The following is an 8,885-nucleotide window of genomic DNA, read 5'->3' as shown; positions in this document are numbered from 1 at the left end:
ATCTCTAGATCTGATAACAAGAATACTCAACTGAATTTGAGACTGAGATCAAGCCTATCTGACGGGTGATCTCTAGATCTGATACTGAATAACTTTATATGGGACCAAACCTATCTGACGGGTGGTCCATGAATGAATAGAACTATCTGAGTTCCTCACTGAGACAGATGAATGTATCTGATAGTCCTGATTTCTAAAGATTGCTACTGAAACTGTAACTGTGGGAAGTAGTTACTTAACCGACATGCCCCGAATCTCAACTGGTGGGGTCTAACCTGTAACCCCAGCTGGAAGGGGGTCAATATCGTGCCACGTGTAAAGACCACTCTGGTCAAGCCTATCTGACGGGTGACCCTCGCAGGAAGTCAAGACTAAGTCAATATAATAGTCAAGCCTATCTGACGGGTGACTACCCTTTCCTGACCCGTGACTCCTGCATCCTGCGCTGGCTACGCAGTTCTAGAGTTCAGGGATTGCTCCTAATGACTTTGCCTCTCTGACGGGGAGCCGTCATCCCTGCCCTCGTTCGGTGCTAGCTCCTATTCCCAACTGAAAGACTCTGAATTGATTCTTAACTGAACACAAACTAAGCTGAATTTGATATAGATCATGTTTCTCGAATAATCTGACTGAGTTAAGCTGAATTCACTTAGTTCCGTATCTAACAGAATACTACTGAATCTCGTTATCTGACTGAACGACACTGAGCTCGGGATAAATTACTCGAATACTACTGAGGACTGAACTGAACACTTGAATACTACTAGATTTGAGTTGAGTACAGAACTGATTCTAGATTACTAGCGATACTGAGATTACAACGATTACATAAATTACTGAGATTTCTTAAATTTTGTATCTGTCTGAGAATACAAAGTTCTATAACTCGCTGAGTTTGAGAATCATGGCTCGACTGGAATTATCGTAAAAACTGACACGGGCTCTAGACATCAGCTAAATTGTCAGGTATAAATACCCCCAGGACTCGATAACATAAATGTAAAACATAACCATTCTTGAATAATCAAGACCATGGACAATCATTCACCATCACAATCACTAAGGCATTACTTCAAGCATTTAGGAATCCTAAACATGTAATAACATAGGGGGACATACTATTGGATCATACTCCATTCAACAAGGCCTTGCATCAAGCACTTCGTACCTATTTAAGTCTTGGCATGTACCGGACAACACATAATTGGGAAACTTCATGCTATCATGCTACAATTCATTCATCAAACACTTATCATGTATTAACGGCTTAGCATGTATCGAAGAGCACATAACAGGGGAATTTCATGCTATCATGCCACAATTCATTCACTAAGGCTTTTCAACAAACACTTGGCATGCATGGGCTTACACACAATCGGGGATTTCTAGTCAACATATATAATGGCTTTAGTTCATTCACATAAGCATTTTATGAAGCATATGGGGAGCATGCTTTGCTTATTCAACAATTTCTACACTTAATTGACATGAACACATCACTTAACAAGCAACTTGAAGAGGGTTTGTCATAAACATCACATGGGTATCACATACTAGGGTTAAAGCTTAAAAACCTTACAAACAACCACGAATCAAAACTTAATAATAGCATGAACATCAATTTAAACACACATGAATCATGAAAACCCATAAACATAAGATCTTTGAATTTTTGAAAAGGGTTCTTGAGCTTCTTGGATGAAAGGGACCCAAGAATCAACATCTACATACCTTAGAGAAACTCTTTCGTGAAAGCCCTTGGAGAGATTCTTGATTTTTTGATTTCTCTTGAAGAAGAAAGAAGGGTTTTGATTTTCTATAAACCCTAGCTCTTGTTCTTGCACAACTTTGAGAGAAAATAATGATATTTTGGGTGAAATAAGGCCAAATCCCGTTTTAAGGAGTATATATAGGGGTTGGGAAAAGACCCTTTTTGCCCTTAAATTAAACTGAAGAATCCCGATTTTACATGCCAGCGCGACGCGCCACAACTACGCCAACTCACTGGAAATTGGACAATCGAAAAACTGCTTGATGGCGCGACGCGGTGAAATTGCGTTACCACCTTGGTTGCGAACTGGAAAGGCACCGCAATGTAGTGGAATTTCATTGGTACACTGGAAATTGACAATTCTGAAATTAATCCTTAGCGTGATGCGTCATAATCACGGAGGCTCACTGAATTTAACGATTGCCATTTTGGCTGGTTCCGCGACGCGCTAAAGTGTCAGGTGGCACACTATTCACTAAAATAGCTCTAACTCTTTGCTCGAGTGTCGAATTTGGGCGAATTTGGTATCGACGGAAAGCTTATTCAATTCTCTACATGACAAAAAGTCAATATTAGAGAAATTATACACGGTTCAAAATACTTCTCACTTGGGAAGACACTTCTTAATCTTTGCAGGCCGGATTTACGCTTTACTTGACATGCTCTAAGGCTCAGACTATGAGAGAAATTTGTGGGGTCTTACAATATATATATATATATATATATATATATATATATATATATATATAGCCAGTCATTAATGAATACTAACACAAAACACTTTTTGTTGGTAGGGAAGATGTGGGTTTAAGCGGGAGATCATATCAATTGGGATGTTATTGATATTTAGGAAAAAAAAACTTGGCTTTTTTGTCATTAAGAATTTGTGGCCAAGCTTTGAAGCCTAAAACATAAGTAAGAAAGGCACAACTTTTTTGAAATGACAAGAATGTCTTTGGTCGTCCTCCAACCCACTCTTCTACATAGTCTAGTAAAGTAAAGTGTGTGTATATATATGCGTGACCAAGCAAGCAGGTCTTCGTCGCTGTGCCTACTTGCTTCGTGATTTTATTATATTACCCCTAATTAATTATTATATGTCATTTATGTATTAAAAAATTAGTAATATTTAATTAAAAAAGTAGGAAAAAGACATGTTCACACCCTAAACTTGTCACGAAAATTACTTTAGCCATTAAACTTAACCTGTAATTATTTATCCCCCTAAACAACTTTTATATGAATTTTTTACCACCCTCAAACAATTATACCACTCTCACTATGGAGAGTGCATCACCCCCGTGCCACGTTGGAGCCATGTTGGAGCCACGTCAAAGCCACATAAATTTTATTAAATAATATATATACATATACATATATATATATATATATAGAGAGAGAGAGAGAGAGAGACATAGAAATCAAATCAAAGTAAACAAACACCAATATCAACAAATCATGACAAATTTCCAAATTAATCTATCATTTAAAACATATCGAAACAACACATATCAAACACACAAAATATTCAACTCGAAGAGAATTTTATTAAGATGAGAATGAGACCTCTTGAAAGTGTGCTTTACAATCAGAATAAATCTCCTGGGATTTATACAATAACTAGATGATTATCAACAATGAAGATTTGTTGAAAACCACAAACACCATCCTCAACTAGAAATTCGCTTCGAACCCAACACCAAAACAGAGAAAACCCACCACTGATTTTGCAAACTAAACTTGATAGAAACCTTGTCAGCGATCCTAGAAGTTGTCAGTTTTATTAGAGATTCTGAGAAATCCTTTTTGATACAACTCGCTTTTCTCTGTTTTCACAGTGTGTGTATTTGTGTGTGTTTTGGTTTACTTCACTTGGTGATTGAAAATAAAAAATAGTGGAGACCTATTTGATTAACTGTTTATTGTTGGGGATTGGTAGTGGTAATCAAAAACTTAGTGGTAGGATCGTCGGTTGCTGAGTGTCGTTGTGGTTGGTTTCAGTGGTGGTGTTAATGGAGGTTCAAACATAATGAAATAAAGGAGAGATGTCGACGGTGGTGAAAAAAGGAGGTTCAAATATAATTGAAGATTTTTGGTGGATAGGAGTGAAAAAAGAAAATAAATAGAGGAAGGAAAAGACATGGGAGTGGTTGGGTATGAGGAAGAAGAAGACATGGGGGGTGAGTAAGAAGGGAAAAAAATAATGGCAGAAAATTGTAAAGTGAATCCCACTTATTTTTTTATGCTTTTTTTTAATTTAAATGTTCTTTGATTTTTTTTTTGCCACGTCAGCCATTAAGGGAGCAAAATAATACATTTTAAAGTTCATAGGAGGGGGGTGTTAAATAATTACAGGTTAAGTTTAATAGATAAAGTGAGTTTTCGTGACAAGTTTAGGGGGTAAACATGCCTTTTCCCAAAAAAGTAAAATAGACATGTCTGCTTCTACTACTTCAACCGTAATTTTACTATACCATTCCTAATTAATTATTATACGTCATTTAAGTATTAAAAACTTAATAATATTTGATAAAAAAAAAGTAAAATAGACATAAAATGATAAATTAATTCTTGATGTTTTAAATTTATTTGACATCTTATATGAGGCCACTTAAATTTTTTTCACATGTATTTTTATAGCAATTTTATTATATCACTTCTATTTAGTTATTCTGAGTCATTTAAGATATGTCTTGGCTAACTCAATCATTATATTTGACCGACTCTCGAAATTATATCGGTGTCACTTAAATTGGAATAGAAGAAAAAATATTATAAATCATAATAATTAAAAACTTAAATTATTTTTAAATTATAATTGACTATAAATCACAAAAGTTTAGACAAGAAGAGTATTATAATTTGCAATAACTAACAACTTAAAATAGTAAATTACAATATCAAAATAATATTATAAATTACTATAGCTATCAACTTAAATATCTAGAAACATATTAAAAATATAATTAATTATTTAAAATTTATTTATGTCACATAACTTAAGATATAAAATAATATATATTGAACTCGTGCTAGCATGGATCCCTCGATACCTAGCATATGTATAGATTTGATTAGAGGTAGAGAAGGAAAGGTTAGGATTAAGGGGGGAATTAAAAATCTAATATCATTAAATTGTGAATAATATAATTTAAAAAATATTAAACAAAAAAAAAACTCTTTATAATTATATGATTATTTTTATTCATATAGATTTAGTTAGAGATGGGGTGAAAGGAGGGCGGGCGATAGGTCAAAGGGCTCATTTCATTGAGAAATAAAAAGATAGTGGAATTTTTTAAAAGTAATACTTCGTACGTTTAAAAAAGAATGGTCTAGTTTGAATTGCCACAAAATTTACAAAAAAAAAAAGAAGACTTTTGAATCTTATGTTATTAAATTAAAGATATATCAAATATACTAAAACGTCTTTCAATTTTGTGGTCTTAAACATGCCACGTGGAAAGTTAAAATTAAAAAATTACTAAAAAAAGATCATTTTTTTGAACTAATAAAAGTAAGTCATTCTTTTTCAAACAAAGAAAATAATATTTAACATGCTCAAACAAGACATCTCAATTAAAAATAATTAAATAATATTTTAATATTATCCGCAATTGCGCAAGTACCTAACCTAAAACACAATTAGGGGTCGTTTGATAGAATGTATAAGAATAATACAAAATATAGTGTATTAGTAATTCTTGTGTTAGCTATGCTTGCATCAAATATGCTTGTATTTTTTTTTATGTAGTGTTTGATGTGATGTTTGAAAATAGTCTCTGGCAGAAATATAAGGTAAGACTGCGTACGATACATCCTTGTGATGAAACTCTTCCCCGGACACCGCACATAGAGATAGCCTTAGTGCACCGGGCTGCCCTTTAGTGTTTGATGTGATGTATTAAAAATAACATGAACTTATATAATTTCAATTTTTTTTATAAAAATATCCTTTATATATATATATTGAAAAGAATGCAGAATTTTTTTTTGAGAGATAATAGTGTCTTTAATCATATTAATACATATATTAAATTTATTGCATTACTAATACTATAAATTTTGAGGTATTAGTAATATATATATATATATATATATATATATTAAAGGAAAAAAAAGGGAAGAAAAGTTATTTTGACAAAGGAAGATGTTTAACCATTGTTAACCCCCAAAAGCGACAGAAGTTGGTGGGTCGCTGAGAATTTTTTGGCGGAAACCATTGAAGCAAAGCACGGGCTTCGGATACTCTAACATGTATCCAGTAACCAGTGAAGTACGTCTTTCTGGTTTTACCATTAACTCAACCCTTAGTCGCCGTTAGTCGCCGTACTCACTTGGTTCAATCTTTCTCTGTTGTCTTCCTTTACCGGTTCTACGTGTTTTCATGAGCATAATCTTCAGTTTCCTCCTTATAATTAACCTCCATTCAGGGCCATTTCCTACTCTAATTCTGCTCATATTATCCTTTTTGCTTTATGCTCTGGTAAGCAGGGGGAGAGATTGGTGGATATATATAGATTGTTGGATTCCTCTCGTATCTATGAAGTTTCTGGTGTAGTGTCAAAGGTGTTTCCGGAATTGTTTTAGGTCACAAGGTTCAAATTCCAAGTGTGTCATCCTACATTTTTTTCCCTTTTCTTGGTTAGAATTCTTGACTCCGCCATCACTGGTACGAAGTGCTTCTTTCTTTATTGGAATCTTACGCGGTTAGTCCAAATTTGGATAAGTTAGCCAAATGAGTTTCGAATACCGAATGCTATATAGAAAGTTACGGCTTCTTCAAATGGAACACCCTCAGATGATCATCTCCAGATGAAAGGAAACATAAAAGAATGATATCGAATAGGGAATCAGCAAGAAGATCAAGAATGAAGAAACACAAATATTTGAATAAGGTAATGGCTCAAGTGGATCTACTCAGGGAGGAAAACAATCAAACTGTAACATAAACATGGTGATTCAGCTTTACTTGAACATGGAAGCACAAAACTCTGTTCTCAAAGCTCAGATGGTTAAGTCATAGGCTGAAGTGCCTGGAGGAGATCATTAACTGTATGAATTCAGCAAATGATGGAGAAACCATGAATAATGTTAATGATGGAGCTGATCATTTCTTGAAAACTTGGGCTTTCGCTCCATGGGAATCAGGCAATCATGGTTTGTGCTGAAGCATTGAGTTTAAGACAAAAATTATTTGAGATTTACAGGAGTCTTAAATATGCTGCGAGACTTTTACAATTGTAAAATATGTTATCTAGGATAATACGAAAACTTCAAAATTAAATTATTTTGAAATCTAAAAAGATGTTATTCTTTTTTTTTTTTTTTTATATGACTTAATTGAAAAAAAAAAAAAACAATGTCAGTGTAATACGAGAAGAAAGGGGATATTAAAAATCTCTAGTGGGTGTTCAAGATTAGTCTAAGTTCATTTCTTTTTCAAATAATGCACTCTTAATTCCCAACTTGGTTTTTGCTTGCGCAATGTTTCACTATAGTGCCTTTGACAAATGGAGAATACTAATTTCGGATAATACAATTGTAATACTTGATTTAGTGGGAAATTTGACGGTGGAATTTCTTTCAATATGATGATTGAAAGGGTTTAAAGTCTCTTGGACGTGCATAAATTGAAAGATCAGGTTTGAATTATTGTCAAAAAACAATTAATTCAGAGCAACTAGACCTAACCTACAGCTAAAGAAATACATATAGAAAATTATTTCAAGCATCACTGGTCATTCATCTTATCATGAACCTCGACTGCTTTGCGTTTCTAGCTATCTAGTTACTAAAATAATGACAATCAATTATCATCTAAGAAAGAAGGGCACTTTTCAAATTAATGTTATGTCACTCCTATTATCGTAGTTTAGTTGCGGAATAAATATAACAATTTTGTGATAAAATTTGGAATTAACTTTAACTAATATTTTGATTGAAATATTAGATAATTTTGAGATTATTTTATCCCATCACTTGTATTGAGACAATAATCTCATATAAAAAGTGAGATAAAGTAAGTTGATGGAATATCCTAACTTAAAAAATATCTTTATTTGTCTCATCCTGCATACCAAACCATCCTTAGGGGTCGTTTGGTTGGGAAAGAGTTATTTCGGGATAATTTAGAGATTAGTTATCCCAAAATTATTTATCCCTCCACGATTATGAGATAACTTATCCCATCACTATAATGTAATTGAATGGTGGGATAAATAATCTTGGTCCTAACTAATATCTCATACCAAACATGACATAAAATAATACTTCATTTTATTACGAAACTATTTATCCCTTATACCTCACACCAAACGCCCACAAGTTCTCATTTTAGATGTATATTATATGATGTATGCTCAAGAAAATAATTGGAGTAGATGATCTCCACTTAAAGCAATTATTTCATCATATGACCATATGCCATTGAAATAGTGACGAGTAGAGTCATAGTGGTCTCTTTCCAATACATTGACATATAGTTTTGTTTATTATCAGTTTATTGATTGAAATATAATCAGTCCAGATTCAACTCCTTATAATACTAATCAATCAAGTTGTCAACTTAATATAGATAGATGTCTTAAGACTTAAAGGAAACTGAGTACTTATCACCCACGAAGACGAAGTGCACCGAGGCTAAACTACTCAAAACTGTTTGAGCTCGATATAAATGTACAATTAATTTAGATAAAGATAGAATGTATGTGCGATTGATGGTATAATAAAATAAGTATATTATATAATTTTAATTTCGTAAGTTTTTTTTTAACCAATAACTTTACTTTATTAATACAAAAACGAACTTAACGAGTTAAAAGATGCAGAAGAATCTTTGACAACCCAACTAGGAAAACAGAAAATCCACACTAATTTATCTAACAAAGTAAGAGACAATTTTGCTATATTATGCGCTCGCTATCATATTTCAAGATTTAGAAATATGTGTAGTTTGAACTTCTTCAAACCAGTTCATAAGCTTCCAGATATCTTCACATGTGATTTCTATCTGCCATTACACTCTTCTTTAGAATCATATTCACTACATTCTTTGCGTTTGATAAGAGTTGCACTTTTGTCCTTGAACATTTTTCAATGCAATCCGAATTGC

Source organism: Capsicum annuum, chromosome 2, assembly GCF_002878395.1.
Source record: "Capsicum annuum cultivar UCD-10X-F1 chromosome 2, UCD10Xv1.1, whole genome shotgun sequence".
In the NCBI taxonomy this organism is placed as follows: Eukaryota; Viridiplantae; Streptophyta; class Magnoliopsida; order Solanales; family Solanaceae; genus Capsicum; species Capsicum annuum.
The sequence above is the reverse complement of the archived record's forward strand: the minus strand, read 5'-3'. Positions refer to the sequence as shown.